Here is a 26746-nt window from a genome sequence, read left to right as displayed (position 1 = left end):
TAAATAGTCATTCTGAGAATCTAAAGCAAGTGCATCCAATAAAGAAAAGGAACATCATTGAAGGATCTATATGCATATATGAACATTAACCAATAAAAAATATAAAGGAATATAGACATTGAGTATTTCATACAACAAAGACTTTTCCAAACCAAAGGCAACAAGTCATTCATAATGATCAGACAATTATGAGCCAAATATATATATGAAACTTATTATTCTTACATATGTATACAATATTATTGACCAAATCAAAATTAGCAAAATGATATTGTACATAATATCCATTACAATAGCTCACATAAGTGTTGAAATTTTAATAGTTATATTATTTTGTCCCAAAAATGGACATTACAAATATTGCTCACTAATCCTTTAAAATAGAAAATGTTTACAAAAAATAGCATGTACTTGTATGAGGACATTATATATTATAGAAATCCCACACCGAAGTAGTTGGCTAACCACTCAAAAAATAGTAACTAAATTCAAGTGGGATCATAAATATACCTTAATAAACTAGTATCCCCTTTACTCAAGCAACATCTTGGTCATCTACTTGACTGGGACATGTTTGGGAACTGACAATCTCCATTTAAACTTAAGTCTCCTTTTAAAGGTGCCAATGAGTTTTTTGTTGTTTTGTTAAGATCATTAATATATTTTGATGAATGCATAACAAGTTAATTGATTGGTTAGAAGCTTAAGGATATGTGTTTGGTTTGATTTTAAGCACATTTGTGCTTTAGGAGGAACTACAATGGTCATTGGCAATGTATGAGCAAAAGTTGCTCAAGCAACAAAAAGTTTCTAGCAAAATTTTAAAAGTTACTTAGCAACTTTTCTTATTATTATTTTTTTTTTTCCAAATTTACTAAGAGGCTAGAAAGGCCTAAACAAACAAAAATACCAATGGGAGGAATATAAACATGATGAGAAACCCTAAACCAGGAGTTGGTGAAAGTCATTGTACGACTAAAGTTCAGAACTACAAACTACATGCAACAATCTTTGAGGAACAATCACTTTCATGAAAAATTTCTTGTGAGTAGAGTGGAGTTTTGTGTAAATTTTAAATAAATTATTGTTTAATATGTCTTAGGCTTCATTTGTGTGCATTAGTTTAGATTCTTATAGTTTTGGTAGTGTTTTATAAAATTCTTTTCAAGCGGTATAGTGTGCTACCAGTTTTGGCATACCATGTAAATTAGAGGCTATATATTTGGTTTCCACAAAGGGAAAACCATGGAACCTTGAAATCTTGAACTATAAACCCAATTTTGTTTGTAAAAAAGTGCAAGGCCCTTGGATGCATGTGCAACATTTTTTTTGTGCTTGCCCTAGGCGAATACAATAGTATCTAGCTAGAAGTGGACAACAATAAATTGGCCCTATAATTTAGAGGAGTCGGTTTTAAGCTAAGCACTTTGGATGGATTCAAGAAAAGTATTATAAGGTGTTATATTATGAAGGAGGAGTTTTGATAAGCTTGGGAAGATGTTTAAAAAGTGAGGACAATAGGGAACCCTCAAAACCCTCAAAAACCCTTAATTTTAGCATAATTGCTTTATGGCTTTTTGGTGGCTCAATACCCCAAAAATCCTTTAGGGTTGGTCATTGGAAAAAATTGTTCTTATTACCAAATTTTATGAAACCTAAAGGAAAAGTTGGTAAAATCCCTAGAAATCCACAAGGAGGTCTAATTGGGGCTCCTCTAGTAGCCCTGTTTATGAATGAACTATTCAATCAAGTATCAACCCAACTTGACTATCACTTTGATCATGTGGAATAGGTTGTAAAACCTCTATAAAAATCCTCACAATCCCTGTTAGAGCTTGTGTTGGTGAAAAACCATAAATGACCCTTATAAGCTTATAGAGAGTTGGTTGCTAGAGAGCAAACTTGCAATGCTAAGGAGTTTGAATTCTTGACTTGGTGGGTAGGTTTGGGTAGATTAAGGGATCCTTGACTATGAAGGAATCCTAGAGACCATTAGAGGTGTCAAAAGAATGCTTAGATCTAGTTGAGGATTAGGAGCATAGACTAGCTAGTCTATCCCAAGCTTCCCCATCACATGCCCAACTTGAGTATCCTAGCTTCCCAAGTCCTATAAATGCAAGGCCATTGATGAATAGGAATTTCTAATTGAAACATCTACGGTGGAGGAATGAAGTGCGTGACCAAATTATTTTCCTACTAATGAGCCCATTTGAGGCTTCACTTCACATTGCTCCATGGATAATTCTATAGCACTTCTTACTTCTCTATCTAAAAAATTTGTGTCCATGTACATGTGCACTCTTTCCCAATAGTTGTGTTTTCTCTCTTCATCCTAAGTAATTGGCATACCATTGATGGCACCAAGATAACCATTTTCTTCTGAAATGCCCTTTTCTCTCAGATTAATCTCTCTATTAAGTAGGTTTTTTATATCTTCCTCTATATATTTAATAGATGTAGCTGAAATTCCTCTATATACATTCCTCTATATATTTTAAGCTTTCCTCCATAGGAATGAGAAGGCATGGGGAGTTAGGCTAAATGTTGGTTACTGTATTAAAAAGGTAGTCACTAGATTTCACTTGTAGGAATTGTAAATTGTTCCAAACTATTAAAAACCAACTAAAAACACCTAATCCTAGGCTATCTTGACCAAAAATTCAAAAAGACCAAAATTTTCCTAATTAGCAACTTTTTCTCATATCTTGCACAAAGAGGCCTAGGCATATATATATTGCTCATATCTCTCTCATCATGTGTTGTGGGATTGAATTTTCTATTCTATTAGCTTTTAATGGCTGGGTAAACCCTAGCCCCAAGCTCCTCCCATCTCATTGAGTGCTCAAACTTTCTCAGGCACACTGAACTGAATCATCCCTAAGAGTCACTAAAGGAAATAGGGTAATGATCTTTGATGGGCCATATCTTGGAGCTTGTGCAAAGTATGGATGCAATTTTAGGTGATATAGGATCGCGTTGTGGAGACCTAAAATAACCTCTCTCACTTTTTAGAGATCTTATTCCATTTTGATTTTGTGACCCATCTCTAGTGATGTTGAAACTTGTAGTGTTGGCTAGTACAAAGTTACCAACTACCGAATCTCCCTCACTATTTCTCATGGAATCAAAATGTCTATTCTACTAGCTCTGGGTGGCTAGGTAAACCCTAGCCCCAAGCTCCTTTCATCTCATTGAGCACTCAAACATTCTCGGGCACACCAGACTAAATTGTCCCTAAGAGTCACTAAATGCCATAGGGTAGTGATCTTTGATGGGGTATGTCTCAGTGCTCATGCAAGGTATGGATGCAATTCTAGGTGCTATAGGACCATTTTGTGGAGGCCTACAATTACCTCTCTTACTTTTTGGAGATTTTATTCTATTTTGACTTTGCGACCCCATCTCGAGTGATGTTGAAACTTGTAGTGTTGGCTAGTACAAAGTTCCCAACTGTCAAATCTCTCTCATCTTTCATCATAGGATCAAACTATTAATTTCATTAGCTCTGGGTGGCTATGTGAACCCTAGCCCCAAGCTCCTCCTATCTTGTTGAGGACTCAAATGTTTGCAGGCATGCTGAACTGAATTATCCCTAAGAGTCACTAAATACCATAGGACAATGATCATTGACGGGCATATCGCAGAGCTCATGCAAGGTATGGATGTGATTCTAGGTGCTATAATACCATTTTACAAAGACCTATGATAAAATTTCTCACTTTTTGGAGATCTTATTTTATTTTGATTTTGCGACCCCATCTCAGGTAATGCTAAAACTTGTAGTGTTGGCTAGTACAAAGTTGCCAACTACTGAATCTCCCTCATTGTTCCTTGTGGGATCGAACCGTCTATTTTGTTAGCTCCTAGTGGTTGGGTAAACCCTTGCCCCAATCTTCTCATGTCTTGTTGAGTGCTCAAAAATTCTTGGGCACACTAAACTAAATCGTCCCTAAGAGTCACTAAATGTCATAAGGCAATGATCTTTGATGGGGCATATCTCAGAGCTCGTATGACGTATGAATGCAATTCTAGGTGCTATAGGATGATGTTGCAGAGACCTACAATAATCTCTCTCTTCTTTTGAATATCTTTTTCTATTTTGATTTTGTGACCCCATCTCGGGTGATGTTGAAACCTGTAGTGTTGGCCAGTACAAAGTTGCCAACTATTGAATCTCTCTCAACTTTTATTGTGGGATCAAATTGTCTATTCTATTAGCTCCAGGGAGCCAAGAAAAATCTAGCCCTAAGCTCCTCCTATCACATTGAGCACTCAAACATTCTCAGGCATGCCAAACCAAATCATTCCTAAGACTCATTAAATATCATAGAACAACAATCTTTGACAAAGCATATATCAGAGCTCGTATGAGATATGGATGCAATTTTAGGTACTATATGACCCTATTGCAAAGACCTACAATAAGCTCTCTTTCTTTTTATATATCATATTCAATTTTGATTTTGTGACCCCATCTCAAGTGATGTTGAAACTTGTAGTGTTGGCCAGTACAAAGTTGCCAACTGTCAAATCTCCCTCATCATTCCTTGTGGGATCAAATTGTCTATTTTGTTAGCTCTTGGTGGATAGGTAAACCCTAGGACATAGGTCTTCCCATCCTATTGAGTGCTCAAAAATTCTCAGGCATGCCAAACTGAATCGTCCCTAAAAGTCACTAAATGCCATACAGAAATGATCTTTGATGGGGCATATCTTGGAGCTCATGTGAGATATGGATGCAATTATAGATGCTATAAGACCATGTTGTAGAGACCTACAATAACCTCTCTCACTTTTTGGGGATCTTATTCTATTTTTATTTTGTGACCCCATCTTGGGTAATGTTCAAACTTGTAGTGTTAGCTAGTACAAAGTTGCGAACTGCTGAATATCCCTCACCATTCCTCATGGGATCAAACTATCTATTCTATTAGCTCTAGGTGGTCATGTAAACCCTAGCCCCAAGCTCCTCCCATCTTTTTGGGTGCTCAAACATTTTTGGGCATGTCGAACCAAATTGTCCCTAAGAGTCACTAAATGCCATAGGGTAGTGATCTTTGATGGGGCATATCTCAGAGCTCATGCAAGGTATGGATGTGATTCTAGGTGCTATAGGACCATTTTATGGAGACCTAAAATAAGATCTCTCTCTTTTTGGAGATCTTATTACATTTTGATTTTGCCACCCCATCTTGGGTGATGCTAAAACTTGTATTGTTAGCCTGTACAAAGTTGCCAACTTCTGAATCTCCCCCACTATTCGTCTTGAGATAAAACTATCTATTATTTTATCTCTGGGTGGCCAAGTAAACCCTAGTCCTAAGCTCCTCCCATCCTGTTGAGTGCTCAAATGTTTTGGAGCATGCTGAACTGAATTCTCTCTTAGAGTCACTAAATGCCATAGGGTAGTGATCTTTGACATGGCATATCTCAGAGCTCATGCGAGGCATGTATGCGATTCTAGGTGTTATAGGACCATATTGTAGAGACCTACAATAATCTCTCTCTTTTTAGAGATCTTATTTTATTTTGATTTTGTGACCCCATCTCGGGTGATGTTGAAACTTGTAGTGTTGGTCAATAAAAAGTTGCCAACTATCAAATCTCCCTCACCATTCCTCATGGGATCAAACTATCTATTATTTTGTTAGCTCTAGGTAGCTAGGTAAACCCTAGCCCCAAGCTCCTCCCATATTATTAAGCACTTAAACATTCTTGGACATGCCAAATCGAATCATCCCTAAGAATCACTAAATGCCATAGGGTAGTGATCTTTGACAAGGCATATCTTAGAGCTCATGTGAGGTATGGATGAAATTCTAGGTGCTATTGGATTGTGTTGCAGATACCTACAATAAAATATCTCTCTTTTTGAAGGTTTAATTCTATTTTGATTTTGCAACCCCATCTCAGGTGATGTTGAAACTTATAGTATTGGCTAGTACAAAGTTTCTAACTACCAAATCTCCCTCGCCATTCCTCATGGGATCAAACTATCTATTCCATTAGCTCTGGGTGGCTAGTTAAATCCTAGCCCTAAATTGCTCCTATCTTGTTGAGCACTCAAACATTCTCAGGTACGCTGAACTAAATTGTCCCCAAGTGTCACTAAATATCATAGGGAAATGATCTTTTATAGGGCATATCTTGGAGCTCATGTGAGGTATGGATGTGATTCTAGGTCCTATAGGACTATTTTGTCAAGGCCTACAATAACCTCTCTCACTTTTTGGAGATCTTATTCTATTTTGATTTTGCAACCCCATCTTGGGTGATGGTGAAACTTGTAGTATTTGCTAGTACAAAGTTGCCAACTACCAAATCTCTCTCACCTTTCATCATGGGATCAAACTATCTATTCTATTAGCTCTTAGTATCTGGATAAACACTAGCCCCAAGTTCCTCCCATCCCATTGAGCACTCCAAAGTTCTTAGGCACACAAAATTGAATCATCCCTAAGAGTCACTAAATGTCATAAGGCAACAATTTTTGATTGTGACAACTAGATATGTCATCTCATCCAATGATAGAGAATCATGATAGAAGGTAAAGGGATGATCATACAACTACTTTTGGATATGTTAATTTTTTTTATGGTAATAAGGTAATCCTTGTTTGCAAGGTCAAGGAACTTGAGGTCACCTATAAACCCAAGTTGCCTTAGTTGTAACGATTTTTCTTTTTTTGTTATTTTTGTTAATAAGTTGATTCAATAAGTGTTTTGAGATTAATTACACCTTATATAGGTGATATGTTTTATCAAAAACCACTTGTTTAAGTTTTAGGAAGAGTTAGTGCAAAAATTGCATTTTGCAATAAAAGTTGCTGATAACTTTTTGGCAATTTTAGCAATTTTTTGGAAAATATTGAAATTAACCTTGTAACAAATAAAACCAACTGGTAATTGGTTGGAATGGATGTAAAATGATGAAAATACCCTCTATTAATTTAGAGGAGGCATAAGGTGTTGGTGATTATTAAGTTTTTTTAATATGGCAAGGAATCACTGCTAATGTTAAAATTGTATATAGGATCATTCAGTTATTGTCAAATATCATTACTTCCTATTTGGAATAGAAAACTTGTACTTTTTCAAAATGAAACACCACTTTAGTTGCATGTTATCATTTAATGGAGTTAGTGGAAGATGTTAAGGATCTTCTTGGTTGTCTTAATAACCATTTCATGGGTTTGATACATAATCACTTCTCTTTGTCAAGAGTTGTCCAAAAATCAACAAATTACATGTTGTTGCAAAGAAAATATAGTCATAGGATGTTGGAATATTGTTTTCACTCATAGGATATTGAATAATCTCTTCGAAGGATGGAATAGATGACAAACTGAAGTTTGTGAGATAGTTATTAGGTGTTACTTGAAGTGTCCAAGGTGTTAGTTTGAAGCAAGAGATTGATTATGATCCATTTCTCAAATTTGCTCATTTTTCCCTTATTGCTTCCCAAGTTCTAAATAGGGAAAGTGATCAAGTAGTTTTGTGAAGTTGGGTAGAAGTTTTTTCAATGTTGTAACCAAGTTGGAAAGATTCTTTGAAGACACTTACGAAGGTGGGAAAGGTAGTTTTCCTTAAAAGTGTTCTTGCTGGGAATCCACTAGCTTTTGGTGTGAGCACTCTGCATCATTTTGGATGAAAATTACATTAAAATGAAATACATGTTCAATGGACTTATAATGTAAACAAGAAAAATAAGATATATATTATGATAACCAATAATGTCATGCATCAAATATATGTCATACATCAAATATAAAATGTCATATATACATCAAATGTATATCAAATATGTCCACTAACATAAAATATAACATATATGTCCATTAATACCTATACATGTGTGTCTATCAACTATATCTTCTCCTTCCCACAAGGGGAAGGAAACAACTCCTTAGAGGTCTTTGATTGTTGTGTGGAGGGAGATAATGGGGATGATGGGGTCTTCCTCACACACTCACTCATCCTCTTGTTTAGGCTAGTCTCTAACTTGAGATGATATAAACAAAGTAGATATGAATCAATAATTATTATACATTAAAATCAAATATGTGTACACACAGAATTAATTATTTTCTTACCACCATTGAATAGTCACTCTATACGTCCACCTCAAAGGCTTGTGGACGATCGAGTGTAATAAGGGCCTACAATAATTCAATAAATATAATCACTTATAAATAACCTTTGAAATTTAAATACTAAATATTATAAACAACAACTAAAACCAAGAAAATTCTTTCATACCTTGGTCAATGGCTCTAAACTAGCCATCACTGTAGCAACTCCACGATTGAAGGACTAGCGAAGATGAGGAGAAGTCTTAGACATCAACAACTGCATGTCATATAATAAAATTTACATGTAACATGAAACATGAAACAAATATAATCAAATAAACTAAATTAACATGAAAGAAATGTACCTCTATGAAGCTCGTATCATGCCTAGGCTTAGAGTCCTTTGTGAATGTCGATGGTCCAATAGAAAACTAATGCGCATGCATAATTTTTTTTGTTAATCCTTCATATGATTACTTAATAAATATATGTATTAATTTAAATGATTAAATTGATACATACCTCTTAACTTGTTGACAAGAAAAAAAATGGGGCCGGAGAATCTATGCTAGGGCCAGCAACACTCTTACCTTGAATTTTTAACAATGTTAATACATGCTTAATTAGTTATTCACCATACATACAAAATGTGATCAAATTAGTTTATTATAATTGTAATTTACATATGTGTCAATGCCAAATGTGTCACTTAGGAACTCATTAGTGACTAGCCCATCATCCATACTATCTCCAACATGATTGCCAAATGTGCATAAGGATCCACATGATGTGCACATGTGACTGCGACAAATAGAAGGCTCCTCCTCAACTAATGGACTAATGTAATGAATGAGGGTCTACATCAAAGCATTGATAGTCCCTACAGTGCTCGTCTCTACATGTTCCTTCACAACTGAAGGAATAATCACATGCTCTCCCTGTGGCTTGACAACAGATGCCCTAACTACATTAAGGTCATGATGTTCCCTTAACCTGTCAAATGATGACCCCCCACCTCTATCCTAAGATTCTAATATATTAAAATAATTGGGGATCTCCCCAAGAACAAATTCATAGTACAATTTCTTTAAGAAATACATTAGAACTTTGTGGTTATTGCAGGGAGGGGCATCAAAAACCGTCCACCATCTATCCCAAAAGTTATTTCTAATACCATCATGTATGGACCAATGGATGGGGAACCTTTTAGTTGTATTTTTAAAAATGTCTTATTCTCCAGGCTTTTTAAACAATGCACAAATGCTACCTTTTGGTATTTCCTTTTTTTTAACATTTTGATATGATAATTTGTTTGCATAATATCTTCTTTGTTCATCCCTCTTAACATGCCAAATGTCCAACTAACCACTAACAGAAGCTACATGGGTCATAATGGACTCAAGCGAGGATGCCAATTGTGCTTTCATCAGATTAGTTTGTCCACAAGATTTCAACCTACCAATGAGTGCTTCTAATTCATTTTTCCCTCTTTCTAATTCATTCATTATGTTGTCTTGGATGTTAAGAGGAGGTCTTCCAACCAATGGAGGTTGTGGAATTTTTTGCTCTTCTTGTGGAGGGTTTTCATTTTGATTTTGTTGATCTAGCTAGAAATTTGTATTCACATTTCTTGATAAGAAACCAATTGCAATCTAAATAAATAAACAAATTTAAAGAAAAACTGAAAAAACTACAAAATAATGTAAAAAATTACAAAACAATGCAAAAACATATAAAAGAATGCAAAAATAAGAGTAGAAAACATACTACGTGATCCTAATCTTGATCTTTAGTGATGAGGAGGCATTTTGAGGAGGGGGGTGACAAAATTCTTTAATGTTTCCAATCTGTGTGCACACTATTGAGGAGAAACAATGTAAAAACCAAACAATAAAATGGGCCACAGTTTTGCAGCCCATATATAATTTTTTTGAATTTTCCAAAGCGCGCATGTGCTTTGGCTTAGGCTCCAGAAGCCTAAAAAAACCTACAAAACAATGTAAAAACTTACAAAACAATGCAAAAACATATAAAAGAATACAAAAATAGAGTAGAAAACATACTAGATGATCTTGATCTTGATCTTTAGCGACAAGGAGGCATTTTAAGGAGGCGAATGACAAAATTCTTCAATGTTTCCGATCCGTGTGCACACTATTCAGGAGAAACAATGTAATAACCAAAAAAAATAAAATGGGCTACGGGTTTGTAGCCCATGTATAATTTTTTTGAAATTTTCAAAGCACATAAGCGCTTTGAAAAATTTTAAAAAAACTTTTGTGTCATGTTTTTGGCACCACAACTTGGTGCACTTACCCATGTATAGGGTTTCAAGGGCCCTTCAAAACCTATTTTCTTAATAAAAAAAAATTTCACAGAAGGGCCTACTAGGACTTAATAGAGAAATTTATGATGAAGAGAAAGGGATAGATATTATGTATTCCATGTGGTGTTCCCCTAGGCACCTAGTTTGGAGAGGCTATGCGGTGACACTAGTAGGGAACCATGTGATAACACCCTTCCATTTGTATCCTAGGAATTCCATTGTGTTGTGGTTGATTTTGTAAGAATTTTCCTTAGGAAAAAATCACCCAAGACCAAGAAGCTCAACAACTAGCGCAAAATAGACCAATAGAGTATGAGTAGAATAACAATATGAAATTCAATTGATGTACAAGTACACTAGGAGTGCCTAAATATAAAGGACTCTATAATGACTAAGAGTTAGCAATATGATAAGCCTCACAACTAAGAACATGTCCACCAAGAATGGATTGTCTTCCATTGAGCACATGAGTTAGTGTGATAATGAGAGCATAAGCCTACAAAGGTGTGCCATGTAAAATTATGTTGTAGACACCATGTGCTTAATTAAGAGTGTGAACAACTATGTTTTTGATTAAGTAAAATAGGTTTTATAGGGATCCTAAAACTTGAAAGTTTTTACAACATATAAAATATAGAAATATTCAAAAAAGTCTAGCATTAGTGAAACTGCTTAGCAAAAACCAACCCTAAACAACAGGCCCACGGCCAGGATAAAAAAACTAGCTAAACTAGAACATGAAGAAAACCAGCTACATAAGGAAAGTATGAGATAGAAAAAAAGCACTAACTACCAATTCTCTTTGTCAAGAACCTACAGGGTCTCTGCAACTTCATTGGTCTTCCTGTTGTCTGCATCCTCCTGGTCCTAGTGCTAAGCCTCCACCTGGTCCCTAGTTTCTTTTGGATCATCCTTTGCCTGCCTAATTTCCAGGCTGGTCTTCTCCATCTTATCCCCGCAAAATCCAACACTAATTAGTGATTCATCTATACTATTAATGTTCTCATTCATAGTATTCAAAGTGGTAATCATCTAATTTTCCAAGTTTTGATGAGAGAATTATATCCTTTTGACTCTTTGTTCAACCTTGGTAATTCTATCCTCCTGGTCTACCCTGTGTTCTTGGTTGTTGAAGAGTTGTTAGCTTCCATATTGGCTTCTATCCTCTTCATTTTACCCCTAGTCGTGGCTAATATTTTGGTTTCCTTCTTGGCTTCTTCTCCCCTTAAGTTCTTCAATTTCATGGAATAACCATTTGATAGGCCAAAAGTTGTCTATTACGCTGTTCTTAGCATTGTTCAACAGGTTAAGCCCAGTTTCCCTTGCATTACCAAAGATAATGACCAGACCAGGATCAATGAAATCATCAAAGTTGGTTTTGCCATCAATGTCCTCCATCACTTGAATATTCAATGGCTCCCTAACAATCCCCAATTTGGCTGTATTCAAATTAAAATTCCTCCAAGACCTCATATTTTTTGTTATCACCTCCCCAATCTCTTTTCCCAAAATAAACGAGGAGGAAGTGGGGCCAAGGCTAGGAATCTCAGGAATCTGGTCTTTGGTTTTAAAAGCATCATCTAGTTTCCTTTTCTTAGGATTCCCCAACATGTTAGCTGAGTCCTCCTTCTCCTTTTCACTTTCCCTCCCCTTTTTCTCCTCCTTCTCATCCTCCTCCCCTTTCTCCTTTTCCTCTGAGTCAATATCCTCGTCATCATCATTATCCTCCTCCTACTCTTGAGGCTTAGGCTTAGGGGGGATGGGGGGTTAGACCTTTGGGATTTTTTCTATAGGGAATGTAGGTAGAGGGTTTCCTTTCTTCCTTGGATTTAGAGGAAACAATGTCCTCTTCTTCTAATTTTATGCTCTGCACATCCTTAGAGTCTGAGCTCCTTGTTTCCTTGGATGCACACCTAACATCACAAAGGGATTTTCCTCTAGTTTGAGACTTCAGATAGTCATAAACCAGGAGGAGTAATCCCTCATGGAGAGCTGGGTTAGTAGTTGGTTTCCTCTTGAAACCCTCAATACCCTTACTCATGGAGGTGAAGAGATAAAAATGAAAATAAATTTTGATACCATGCCTAAAGTGATTAAGCAAGACAAAATGATGTGTTCTTATCCTATCAAATCTGGGGTCTAGAGAAATATATTCAATGATAATCCTAAGAACATACCTCCATAGCTTTTTAATTGATTCCATCTCATAATACATCTCCACCTTGATGAGCTTATTCAGCTCCTTTTCATCCTTCACAAAAAATTTGATAGCATTTGTCAACATTTTCTTATCTCTAAAAAAATTATTCCCTTCCAAAGGGATTTTTGCAACCCAAGCTATCAATTCTGCATTGACATGGTGGGTGACCCCATTGATTTTGAATCTCCCATTTTTTTAGGAATCCACCATAATCTTGGTGATTGTCGCATCAAATCCATGGAGCTTCTCTAGGAATCTAGTGATTCTTCCCTCTTCCAATTTATGCCAAACCTTTAGTTTCTCCTTCTAGTTCTCTGCCTCTCTCTTAACGGCTCCCTCCTACTTCTTTCCCCCACCATGGTTTCCTCTGATACAATATGCCCCCTTCTACTCATAGAATGCTTATCCCACCTACTCATAGAATCCTTACAAACCTTGGACTCCTTCAAACTATGGAACTTGAAGACATTTTCAAAAATATTAGTATTAATGGTAGTATTAAAACAACCCTTAAAGCATGTTGTACTTACATGCTATTATGTTTTGAAAAGAGTTTCACATGATTTTTATTAACTCCCACTCCAACGTGCAATCTAGCAAATTCTCCCATTATTAATTTTGGATTTTTCTAGTACTTCCCTAGATGTGATCTTGTAAGATTAAATGATTCATTTCCATTGGAAAGATGTCATCAGCATGCCATGTCATCTCCACATTATTGACGACTGCTTCGTTAGTAAACTAGTCGGCTGCTGAGTATACACGTGGCTAATATAGGTCTTGTTGAACTTGCCCAGGTCAAACTTCAATTCCTTGATCATATTCACAATGTTCCAAGAAGGTGTAGAGTAACCATTGAGACAATTTATGATGTTTAGTGAGTCCCCCTCTAGCCACAAATTTTCTATCCCAGAAGCCAAGGCCAATTTAACAATGTGACTGGTAGCACTGGCTTCAACAAAATGGTTTGTCTGATGTCTGAGTAGGTAGGAAAAAGCTGCTACTCCTAGACCATAGCTATTTCTAATGATGCCTCCACTAGTAGCGGGGCATGGGTTCCCTTTAGCAACCCTATCAAAATTGGCCTTGTACCAATTTCAAGTGGGAAAAAACCACTTGGCCTCCTATCTTTTCCTATCCTTGTCCAATTTCCTTTGCCTACTATTCCAACCTTCTTCAATATTTACTTCCTTTGTGGTGGCAAAGTTTTCCTTGATTAATCTTTCAATTTTCTTAGTAATGACAAACTCAAGGGATTCCCTGTCTCTGAAAATTTGGTTATTTTGCTCTTTCCAAATGCCCCAGTAGAAATGAAAAAGGGACTAGGATAAAATTAGTTGGGTGATTAAACCTTTGTGTGAACTCCTTCATTGGCTGAAGAATTCTTGAATATTGACTGGGGGACATCAACTATCCCCAAAATCCCTGGTTAGGGGGATTCCAAACATTGGAGGAGTAGGAGCAATGAATAAATAAGTGATTAACCATCTCCAAAGAATGCTTGCATAAAATGCACCTATTGAGGATAATCTAACCTCTCTTAGCTAAATTGTCCAGAGTAAGGATTTTTTCTTGGAGTAAATGCTTGAAGAATATATTGATTTTTGGGTAAGGCTAGGGATCCATGCCTTAGCCCAGATGGGTTTCTCCATTCTATCCCACAATGAAAAGTACCCAAAGGTGATAGAGTAAAGGCCATTCAAGTTACCTCCCTAGATGACTTCATCCCCCTTGTTATTTATAAAAATAGTGTTTAGGCTAATCATCAAAGAATTAAGATTTGGGGAAATCATAGAAAAGTCCTGCCATCTATTGCCTATTTTGTAATCATTGACTTTCAAACCATAGCTTCTTATGCATGGCTCTACCCATCTACCATAAATGGGGTGGTCAATAAGAGGTCCCTAGATTATCTAGTCATCCTACTAAAATAAGATATTCTCACCTTTACTAATTTTCCATTTAGCTTTGGACTTAGCCAGGGCCTTAGCCTTTAGGATCCCATTCCATATGTAAGATCCTTGAGGAATATTAGCCTCATGAAGAAAAAGGCTGAGTGATTGCCTTCTTAAGTACTTTTCAATTATAATTTCCCTCCATTCTCCTAAACTTTGAAAGATGTGCCAGATCGATTTGGCTAAAAGGGCATTATTGAGATGTCTGATTTTTCTAATACAAAGGCCCCCATAACATTTGGGAAGGAAAACATGGTCCCAGGCTACAAGATGATATCTTTTGTGCTCTTCAACCCCTATCTAGAGAAAGTCCCTTTAAATCTTCTCCATTCTATTAGCTTGCTTCTAAATGGGATCCCAAAGAGGCTTAAGGAATAAGTGGGGAGGTTTTGGAATACTGATTTCACCAAAGTGCATTTGCCAGCCTGGCTGAGAGTTGCACCTTTCCAGCCAGCTAATTTCTTGTTGAATCTATCAATGATACTGTTCCAAAAAGATTCCAGGGGTTTGGACCCCAAAGGCATACCATGATAACTTGCAGGAAGGGTATCAATGCCACTTCCCAATATATGAGCAATTTTCCTCTATCTCTCCAGTGGAGTATTGATGAAGTAGACCAAACTCTTATCTCAGTTAATAGCCTAGCTAGAACCCCTAGTATAAGTATTCAACAAGCCCTTAAACACTTTGGCCTCCTAGACTGTGGCCTCACTACCTATAATAGTAGTGTTAACAACTATGTTGTCTACATGACAAATCAGTTAATTATGAAAACTCTAGTGTTGTAGACACTATGTGCTAAAATAGAGTTGCTAACTCTTGTATTGTCAACATGAAAACTCATATGAGTACACATAATCCTAGGTGTCTAACCTAATAAAGAATAAAATAATGTATTTATCATAAGTAAACTTAAGTAAAGTATAAATAATAATTATTTACACTAACACCCCCCTTAAGTGAAACTTAGGGGAATTCACTGAAGCTCACAAAAACTATGATGAAATGCATAATGGGTCTTGGCTACTAGGCCATGTTAGGTACCCAAGTACAAATGCAATATTTTTGATTAAGACAAATAGGTTTTACAAGGATCTTAAAACACAAAAGTTTTTACAAAAAAGCTGGTAGCATAATATTAACTAAAGTCTAGACCCAATACTTCTACCTACATAAGGTCAAAAAAAAAGATAGGCCAATGGCCAGAAAGGTAGTCAATAGATCCAATTGGCAAAAGGATAGGATAGGAAATAAAACCCTTACTATTCAATTTTTTAATCAAGATCTTGCATGGTTTTAGCTACTTCATTAGCACTTTGGATCATAGTTTCGCACTCCTGGTTTAGATTAGTAGAATGTTCCACCAGGCCCTTGGTCACATTCATTTCCCCCTTAGTCTGCTTGGAATCCTCATTGACCTTTTCATCCTTTTTCCCACCAATGCCCACATTTTTCAATGATTTTCCCAGGCTATTAATGTTCTCATTTAGAATGTTTAGAGTGGCGATCACCTAATTAGCAAGATTTTGGTTTGATATCTCCATCCTTTGCACTATTTTCATGACCTTAGAAATATGATCCTCTCGGTCGGCTAGAGAACCCTGGTCGCTACTCTTCCTTTGGCCTTCCTCTTGTCACTTTTTCTCCTTGAGCTCTTCAATCTCATGGAATAACCACTTAATTAAGCAGAAGTTTTCTATCATACTATTTTTGGCATTATTGAGTAGGTTGAGCCTTATCTCCCTTATATTGTCTGAAATTACTACCAAATCCGGGTCCATGAGTTCCTCAAAATGAAGTTTTCCCTCCTTGTCTTCGAGAACTTGAGGATTTATTGTCTCTCTGATGATCCCCATTTTCACCATTTTGGTAATAAAGTTTCTCCATGCCCTCCTCCTTTCTTTCATTACCTCCTCTAAGATATCTTCCACTAAGATCACTTTTATCTTCTTCTAAGGTGAAGAGAGGGAAGGGGAAGGGCTAGGAATCTCAAGTATCTCATCACTTCTCCTTTCCAGAGGCATATCCTCCTTAGCCTTCCTCTTCTTGGGATTCTTAGTAGAATAGTGTTCTCCTCCTCCTTCTTCTCATCCTTTGACTCCATTTTCTCCTTGTCATCTTTATACTCTTCCTCCCTCTATTCCATAGGATCAGGTGTTAATCCTCTAGGGCTCTTCCTACATGGAACATTACTAGTGGAGGGAGAAAAATTTTCCCCTCCCTTTGACTTCTTAACTATTGAGGGGGTATTATCCTCTTCCTCTAAGCTATGACTTTGGATTTCCTTATAGTCAAAAAATTTTGAGCTCTCGGTATCATTTGAAGCATCCCCAAAGTGGCCTAAGGTTTTTCCCCTAGTTTAGGTCTTGAGATATTCGTAGACTAGAAGGAGAAAACCCTCATGAAAAGTTGGGTTTGTGCTGGGTTTCTTCTTGTAACCCTCAATGTTCTTACTCAAAGAGGTAAATAGATAGAAAGGAAAAGAAATTTTTATTCCATGTCTAAAATGGTTTAGTAGAACAAAGTGGTGTGTTTTGACTCTGTTGAATCTAGTGTCTAGGATATTGAATTCAATAATAGCCCTTAATACATATCTCCATAGCTTTTTTATTGAATCCATTTCATAATAAGTCTTGACCTTCACTAACTTCTTCCTCTCTTCCACATTCTTTGCAAAATATTTTAGTGCATTTGCCAACATTTTCTTGTCCCTGCATAAATTTACCCCCTCCTAAGGAATCTTTGTGACAAGAGCAATTGTTTCCATGCTCACCTGGTGAGAGGCCCCATCAATTTTGACTTTTCCATCCTTCCAGGTGTTCACCATGAGCTTAGTAATCTCCTTGTCAAAACCATGGAGTTTTTCAATGTACCTCACTATTCCATGCTTCTCCAGTCTGTTCTAGACCTTTGTTCACCTTCTCCATTTTTCTAGCTCTCGAGATGACTCCTTCCTACTCCTCTCCCCAACCATCTTGATCTCCTGCAAAAAAACCCTACTCTAGTTCTTCGACCCTTCAGAATCTTCTTCTTTCTAAGTTTCTCAATTCACAAAGTCTCTTTCGTCTGTAGCAATTTTAATGGAAGATAAAAATGAGACCCATAAAATGTGCCAAAAGTATACAAAATGATGGCATCTAATTACCTTCACTTGATTCTATTTAAAACCTTGTCTTTCATGCCATCCTGCACATCTTTCCATAATTAACTCAAGATTACCTTTGTACTCCCTGGATTCATTGCATAATTAGAATATCTTTCATGACCACCAAAAAGTTGTCGTTGCTATGCCACATCATCGCCATATTTTTGGTCATCGCCTCATTTGCAAAGCAATTTGCAATATAATTCTCTCTATACACGTGGGTGATGTGAACCATTTTGAATTTTCCCAAATTAGCTTAGATCTCCTCCACAACGTTAGCAATGGTCCAAGAAGGATGGGAGCATCCTTTTAAACAATTTATTATATTTAAAGAAACTCACTTCAACCAAAGTTTCTTAATCCCAATAGCAAGAGCTAGCTTAACAACATGAAAAGCCACACTAACCTCCATGTAGTGGTTTTTCTAAGTCCCTAAAGGATTGGAAAAGGCTGCTACACCAATCCCATGACAATTTCTAATTATTCCCCCACATCCAATTGGCTAGGGTTCCCTTTGGCTATGCCATCAAAGTTAACTTTATGCCATTCTTCTGTGGGAAAAAAAAACTTAGCCTCCTGCCTTTTCACTTCCTTGTCCTTCTTCTTTTCCATACTATTTCCTCCTTCTTCAATATTTCCCCCCTTTCTAATACCATAGTTTTCTCTCATAGAACTATCTATTTTATCTGCAAGAACAAAGGTAGGAGCTTCCCTTTCTCTAAAGATATGATTATTTCTCTCTTTCCATATTCCCCAATAGAAATGTGGAAGAGTCCAAGAGCAAATAATCTATGTCTTCATGCCTTTATGCAAACAAATCCATTGGCCAAATAAATCCTAGATGTTGTCTAGTTTACACCAACTGACCCCATAGCTCTTGGTCATAAGTTCCCAAACCTCTGAGGAATAGGGAAAATAAATAAACATGTGATTAACTATCTCCAAATCATGTTTACATAGACTACACCTATTAGGAATATATTGACCTCTCTTAGTAAGGTTATCTAGGGTGAGAATTTTGTTATGTAACATCAGCCAAAAGAAAATGTTGATTATAGGGGTAAGACCAGTAATCCAAGCCTTATCCCAAATGGATTTTTCTATCCTATTCTAAAACAATAAGTAGCTAGAAGCAACTCAATATAACCCACTAGTATTGTCCCCCCATATAAGTTCATTTCTCTTGTTGTTTAAAATCATAGAATTTAGTATAATCATTAGAGGTTTGAGATCTTGAGATACTGAAGATAGGTCTTTCCACCTCATCTCTGTTCTATAGTCACTAAATTTCAATTGAAATCTTCTTATACAAGAGTGAGCCCATCTCTCATAATTAGGGCAATCTATGAGAGGCCCCTAACTTAACCAATTATCCTGCCAGAAAAGAATTCTTTGACCATTCCCCACTTTCCATTTTGCCTTTGATTTGGCCAAAGATCTTGCCTTAAGAATCCCATTCTAGATAAAATATCCATGTAGAATATCAGCTTCACTAAGTAGCTAAGGGACTACCTTCTCAAGTACTTCTCCACCATGATATCCCACCATTTTTTAGTGCTTTGAAATAAGTGCCATATCTGCTTTGCTAATAGAGCATTATTCAGGTGTCTAATTTTTCTTATACCCAAAAAACCATAGTATTTGGGGAGGCAAACATTATCGTAAGCCACCAAATGATACCTTTTATTTTCTTTTAGTCCTATCCACAAAAAGTCACTTTGGATTTTTTCCATTCTATCCGCATATTTAACCAGTATCCCAAAAAGGCTAAGAGCATAATTTGGGAGGTTCTTAAGAGTAGATTTCACTAGGGTACATTTTCCTGCTTGACTAAGGGTGGCTCCTTTCCAACCTACAAAATTATTATTTAATCTATCAATAATACCATTCTAGAAAGATTCTAGAGGTTTCAACCCCAGCAGCATTCCAAGATAACTAGCTAGGAGAGCTCCCACTCCACATCCTAGAATTCAAGAAATCTTTCTTTGTTGGTTGTTTGGCGTGTTAACAAAGAACACCAAACTTTTCTCCTAGTTGATAGACTGGCCTGTACCCCTTGTGTAGGTGTCCAACAAGTTCTTTAACACTTTAGCCTCCTAAACCATAGCTTCTTCTTCCAGAATTGTGTCATCCACAAATTATTAATGGGTGAAAGAGACCTATTTGGAAGATGGCTTAAGACCATGTAGGGTTCTTTCATATCTTTTCCTTTGGATTAACCTCCCTAAACACTCTACCATAATAATGAAAAGAACAAGGAATAGAGGATCACCCTATCTAAGCCCTCTTGAGGGGAAAAAGAAATTTGAGGGAGCACCATTGACTATAATAGCAAGAGAGGGGGTGGAGACAAGCTGAAGGATAAGTTTGCATACTTGGGCATCAAATCCAAAAGCCTAGAGAACAGCCTTCAGGAAGTCCTAGTCCACCCCATCATAAGCTTTGGAGAGGTCCAACTTGAGGAGGAAACCCTCCCTTTTCCTTGCTTCCAAGGAATGGATCACCTCACGAACCATCATTATTGAGTCTAAAATCTATCTTCCTAGGACAAAGCCCATTTTTTGTAGTGAGATAATCAAAGGGAGCACCTTAAGAATCTTGATGGTTAGCACTTTTGAAATGATTTTATAAAAATAATTGCATAGGCTAATGGGTCTGAACTTATCCATTGAATCAGCCCCTAGGGTTTTTAGAATCAACACCATGAAGGTAGCATTGAGTTCCTTCAATAGATTCCTAGCCCCAAAAAATTCTCGTACCACCTTCACCACATCCCCTTTCACCACCTCCAATTTATCTGAAAAAAGAAGGTTGAGAATCCATCTAGCCCTAGAGCTTTATCAACTAGAAGTGAAACCAAGGCTTCATTAATTTCATGCATAGTGGGAATTGCCTTTAGCATGGAATTATAATGGTCTTGTACTAGTTTGGGGATTGAAGCCAAAATTTCTTCCTAGTCTTTTAATGATAGCAAAGAGTCTTTGGATAATATCGATGAAAAATATTGCACTACCTCCTCCACAATCTCACTATCATTTGACAAAATGACTTAACCCTTATTTATGCCCAAAATCCTATTATTAGCATGGTGCTTTAAGGTAGAAAGATGGAAGAACCTAGTGTTCTGATCCCCCTCTTTAAGCCAATTAATTCTGGATCTTTTCTTCCAAAAGTGCTCTTTCCTACCTATGATATTGTGGAGTTCTGTAAGGATTGACCTTTCTTCAATCTTATTCTAATCATTATACCCTTCTTGTTGTATCATCTCTTAGACTTTTTGAAGCTGGTATGTCTTCTCCTCCTTGCCCTGGAAGATATGCCCAAAGTCCATCTTGTTCTAGGCTTTAATATTTCTTTTCACATTTTTCAATTTTTGAGCAATCCTCAACATAGCTGTACCTTCCACCTCTATGTTCCACCAAGAGGAAATCTTAGCATTCAAATTCAGATGGGAAATCCACATCTTCTCAAAATGGAAGGGGAAGTTTTGTTTGGCCATCATAGAACTAAATGAGAGTGAGATGGGTGAGTGATCTGATCCAACTTTGGGGAGAAGGGAGAGTCTGCACATGTAAGTTTGGATCTAGTTTAGAGAAATGAGGGCTCTATCAAGATGAACTTGGATACAATCCCCTCCAGTCCACCTATTTGACCAAGTGACTCACCCCTTGAGAGATCAACATCCATAAAAGCTAGTCTATTAATAAAATTTGAAAGATCTAGTTTACTATCCTGATCTAGGGCTAGGCCATTGATTTTTCATCATTTGAGATAGGGGTATTGAAATCCCCCATTATAATACCTTAATTAATGTTACTACTTTGAATTACATCATGAATCTTTGCCCAAAAAGCCCTTCTCTCCCTCTTGGAGTTAGCAGCATACACATTTAAGAGAAACCAAGTGTCACTACTTTGGATATGAAAAAATTTGCAAAGGAAAACATTACCTTCATTAAGTACTGTGTAGATATGGAAAGCCTTTTTGTTGAAGAGAGTAAGCGCCTCCTTGCAAAACCCTCTAAGTCGGTGGCCTCACTACTCATATTGCTACTAAAATATAACTTCCCTACCATGTCTATTCTCATTTTTGTTTCTTTGATTAGTAGAAAATTAGGTCTTTGGTCTTTGATCATGTTCTTAACTATCTCCTATTTATGGGCACCATTTAGGCCCCTTATGTTCCAAGATATGATTTTCATTTCTTTTTAACAAAGTATTCCTTAATGGTTCTTTGGCTCCTATCTGCCAAGTTCCTTTTGGCCTCCTCTTGCATTACTTGGCTCAAACTTTTTCTACCTGACATCTTAGGTTTTACCCCAACATCAACTTTGACCCTGTGTCTGGTCATTGCTGGTGACACTAGGGGATGGTCTCAAATTTTCTTCCTTTTAACCATAGTCCAATTTGCTTTGTTTTCTTGAGAATAGTTTTCTATCCATTCTTCCCATTTTAAAATATATTATGGGGGAAGAGTTATTGATTAGTTCCAAAAACTTCATCCCCAGGTCAGAGGAAACTGGCAGATTCACTAGAGGAACCAAAGGGAGATTCAAGGAGAGCCCTTGGTTCTACACATCATCCACCATCTCTTGCCTTTCTCTTGACTGGCCCACCTCTTCTCCTTTACTTGTTGCACTAAGAGGGGGGACACTATCCTATCATCCTATTCCATTGGTTGGTTCCATAGGTTTTAGTTTGGACTTGTTCACCATCTGAGGATCCCCCATCATATTGGCTTCCTACTCTTGCATAGATGATGAATCTTTATTTATCACTTCTTTTGCATGGGAATCATTCTCCTAATCCCCATTTTTTGACTCCTTTACCTCATTACTACCTACATAGCTCAAATTTCCTTCTTTCTTGAGGGTCTTCATCTTCCCCACATCCTGTACCTAGTTCTCTAGGTTTTTTATCTTCTTCTATTTCTAGACCATTTCTTATCTTAACCTGAGGTAGCAATAGACTTACTCTTATGCCTCTCTACTTTGGCTTTAGAATGTTGGCTTGTGCCCTAATTTAAAATAGAGAAAGCATGCAAAAGGCACCATCTCATAAATTAGTTTTTGAACATGCACTCCCAGCTTTGAATGGAAAGTCACAACTTCTAGCATGTCCAATCCTTCCCTTACTCCTATGCAAATATGAGCATAGGTAAGGCATCTTTTGGAGGCTATAGTCGGGTAAATTGATAGGAGTTCCCTAAAGGATTTGGCTACCCCCACAAAGAAATCCTTATTATAGAATTCTAGGGGAAGCTCTGGAAGCCTTATCCATACAGGTGCTAGCTCAAAGAATGAATCATTCATATTCATCTTTGAAGTCCACTTCTGAGGAACTAGGGTGGATCGACCAACAATCCACAATCCATCACACAAGATGTTTGTAAGGTCTTCTAGACAAGAAAAGTCAAAGGATAGGAATCCCTTTGCCATAGCTGTGATAGAGACTTGTCCTTTGAAAGCCCATTTCTTATTAGTAAAAGATCTTATGATATCTATATTAGGCCTTGGCCTTATAAACTTGCCCACCAGAGTTGAAGCCAGAAGCTATGCTATGATCTACCAGCTCATCCAAAATGGAAATAGCACAAGATCCTTTCTCCACCTTAGGGAGAATATTAACAATTGAGAATGAGGACTTACCTATGGGCTTGGCAACAAAAAGTGACAACCATTTAGTAGGTCCTAGGAGGCTCACCTTGGGAATAGATGAAATCTTGAGAAAAACCTTGGAGGGAGTAGCTGGGTCCCCATCATCTTTCTCCGCCTGGTCCCTTGAACTTGAAGTCCCTGACCGTCCTCCTTCTACAATCCATGCCCTAAGCTAGGGGCTCGATTCTGACATTCTAGAGAAATCCTGCCTTGATTAGAATTTGAATTTTGAAAGCTTGTCTTCCCTCCCTTCCAAAGCTCACCATCTTTTATAAGTACAAATATAATGTTGTACAATGCAATGCAATGAAATGTAATCTCTCTAAAAATAGAGAAAGAGGGAAAACCTCATGGGAAAAACCCTCCCCAAAAAGAGAGATAAGTACAATAAAGAAAGATGTATGTATGAATGGAGTAATCAAGACCCTTGCATTATGAAATACATTATGTGCATACAATAGAGAATCCCTCCATGAAATCCACCCCTTAGTGAAGGATCTCCTGATGATGAGTGCTTGAAGACAAAAGAGAATCCAATGTCTACAAGTAACATTTCTCCCTTTAGGAAGAAGAAACACCAAGAATAGGTGCAAGTATGCTTCTCACTATGGATAGGAAGATGGAAGAGGGATCCATATGTAGTATGGTGTGTATGCTACCTTTGAAGTCTACTCATATGTTGATAAGGCCTTGATGAATGTAGATGCCATGAACCAATCTAGTTGATGCCCAAAAGAAAGTGGCAAACAAGGTAACATGTCCTTGTATGAAATTGAATCAAATTCCAAAGATAATGAAGTATCCTAATAAAAAGATATAGGAAGAGAAGAAATGTAGCTGCACTTCGTTGCACACCCATGAGAGAAGCTCCTTGATGACTAAAGAAGCTACACCATGAAAGCTGAATGATATTCCTCCTTGTAGGAAAAAATGGTGTTATAGGCATAGTAGAGAATGCTCCCTTACTAGTAGGAAGAATCCTTAGAAAATATGAAGTCTAAGGAAATTGGAATACAATATCAAAAGACTGATATGTCTCTTTTGAAGTGAAAGAGTCCTTCTCCATCAATTATAAAGAAGTGTCCACAATCATGTTAGTCTTGAAAGAAAGCTCAAGTGGTTGAGGGTCAGAGTGTTCCCTCACAACAAGTGAAGAAGAAGTCTCCTCAACAAAGAGAAGATGGATGTCATCAATGATGTCTCCCAATCCTTTAGTGTAAGACTCCACAAACAAAAATGCAATGTTGGGAAGGAAGTCATCCCATGAATTTGAAATAGGAAGACATGGTGTTTCTTGCCACACTGAATCAGGAGCATCTATGGATGGAACTAGATTAGTAGAAGCAATAAGAGCATCAAGATGTGGGATGTCATTTGGAGTTGAAGGTACCATAACTAGAGTGATTGGAGGTAGAATGTCCTCTGGAAATGGAGGAACTATATGATCTCCATATGCTTTCTAAAGAGCCATCCAAATGTCATAATGTTCAGAGAGCTTTCAAATAACATCAAGGCAATAAGCATTGATACTAAAAAAATGACATCTAAAATTATTTTAAAAGGTGTCAATTCATTAGAGGGTAGTTCTTTGGAATAGATAAGGAAATACTTCCTCATGCTCTCTTCTTATATGATCAATGATTAAGGCACTCAATTTTTGATAATTCCTCTTTGTCAACTTGGCTTTGATACCATGTAAGAATTTGCACTTTAAAAAAAAATTAGGCACTTTCAAAAAAAATGGAACCTGAATATGCAAGAATTTTCCTTAGGGAAAAATCACCCAAGACCAAGAAGCTCAACAACAAGCACAAAATAGACCAATAGAGTATGATCAAAATAACAATATGAAATTCAATTGATGTACAAGTACACTAGGAGTGCCTGAATATAAAGGCTTCTAGAATGACTAGGAGTTAGCAATATGATAAGCCTCACAACTAAGCACATGTCCACCAAGAGTGGATTATCCTCCATTGAGCACATGAATTAGTGCGATGATGAAAGGATAAACCTATAAAGGTGTGTCACATATAATTATGTTGTAGACACCATGTACTAAAATAGAGTTGCTAACACTTGTGTTGTCAACATGACAACTCATATGAGTATGCATACTCCTAGGTGTCTAACCTAATAAATAATAAAATAATTCATTTATCCTAAGTAAATTTAAGTAAAGTGTAAATAATAATTATTTACACTAATAGATTTTCCTCTAGTATACGATAATTGTATATTTTATTCTATTGTATTGTGATTATTACCCTTATATTTTCTCAATGTCGATTACTAGATGAGATTACCTTTATTTTATTATTATTTTTATTTGAGCTTAGTGTTGGTTCTCATGTTATATCCTGCAAGGCTCCACATGGTTGGGTGGAAAATTCTTTATCTATTAACTATTGTTCCTAGATTTATTCATGATCTTTGAATGATTATTATATTTTCCTCTAGTAACATCATGGTTCTATAATTGATTCCTTGTACCTTATTATGCAGCTTCTTGACAATTTTTCATAACAATGTTATTACATTGATGTATTTATGTTGCATGGCAAGATAAATGTAAAATGTGGGTATGTGCAAGATCATGGTCAACCAAACTATGGCCTTAAGTGATAGTGAAAAACCAACAAATCAGGGTTATGTCAACTTGACACATAATTTTAAAGTGGTTCTAAAATTTATATCAAAATTTTTGAAGAAAATAATTTGTAGGAAATTGAATATAGTTTCTAAACTACTAGCATTTATCTAGAGAAAAAAAATATTTGATTGGTCAAAACTTTGGATTTTAATGTAGTACTACAAAAATTTTAGGGCAAAAATAAAAACTAGGTGTATATCTGACCACCTTAATCAAAATCAAATGATAATATTTTTTAATATAATTATAGATATAAATAGTAGACTCATGCCCAAATGTGACACATATTTTTGGGTATGTTTATTTCAAATAAATAATTAAATATGAATTTTCTACTATAATGTTTTCAGAATAAAAAAACTCCCATGTCTGACCAACTTAACTAATTGAAAACTTTACCAAATTAAATTTCTTTTTCCTTATACTAGATGAAGCATAGAATGTGGTGCAACTTTTGGATTTAAAAAATGTTAAACAGTTTGAAAGTTATAGCTATTTTTAAATCAGTATGTCAATCAACACTTTACAATCATCTTCATTGAAAATTAACTAATAAATACTTATCAAACTCAAAATTTGACAATAATTATATTGATGGAGTCTTGAGAGTGTTATAAAAAAAACTCTTTTTGTTTCATTCAATTTCGATAAAAATATTATTGTCAAATGGCTACTCGAAGTTTGAGTGTTAGTGAAGCCCTTCTTAAACACATTTTTTGGGTTGACCAAATAGGTTTGGT

This window comes from Cupressus sempervirens, chromosome 8 (genome assembly GCF_028749045.1).
Source record: "Cupressus sempervirens isolate cs-2001-9-10 chromosome 8, ASM2874904v1, whole genome shotgun sequence".
Taxonomy (NCBI): domain Eukaryota; kingdom Viridiplantae; phylum Streptophyta; class Pinopsida; order Cupressales; family Cupressaceae; genus Cupressus; species Cupressus sempervirens.
Note: the sequence above shows the minus strand (reverse complement) of the source record.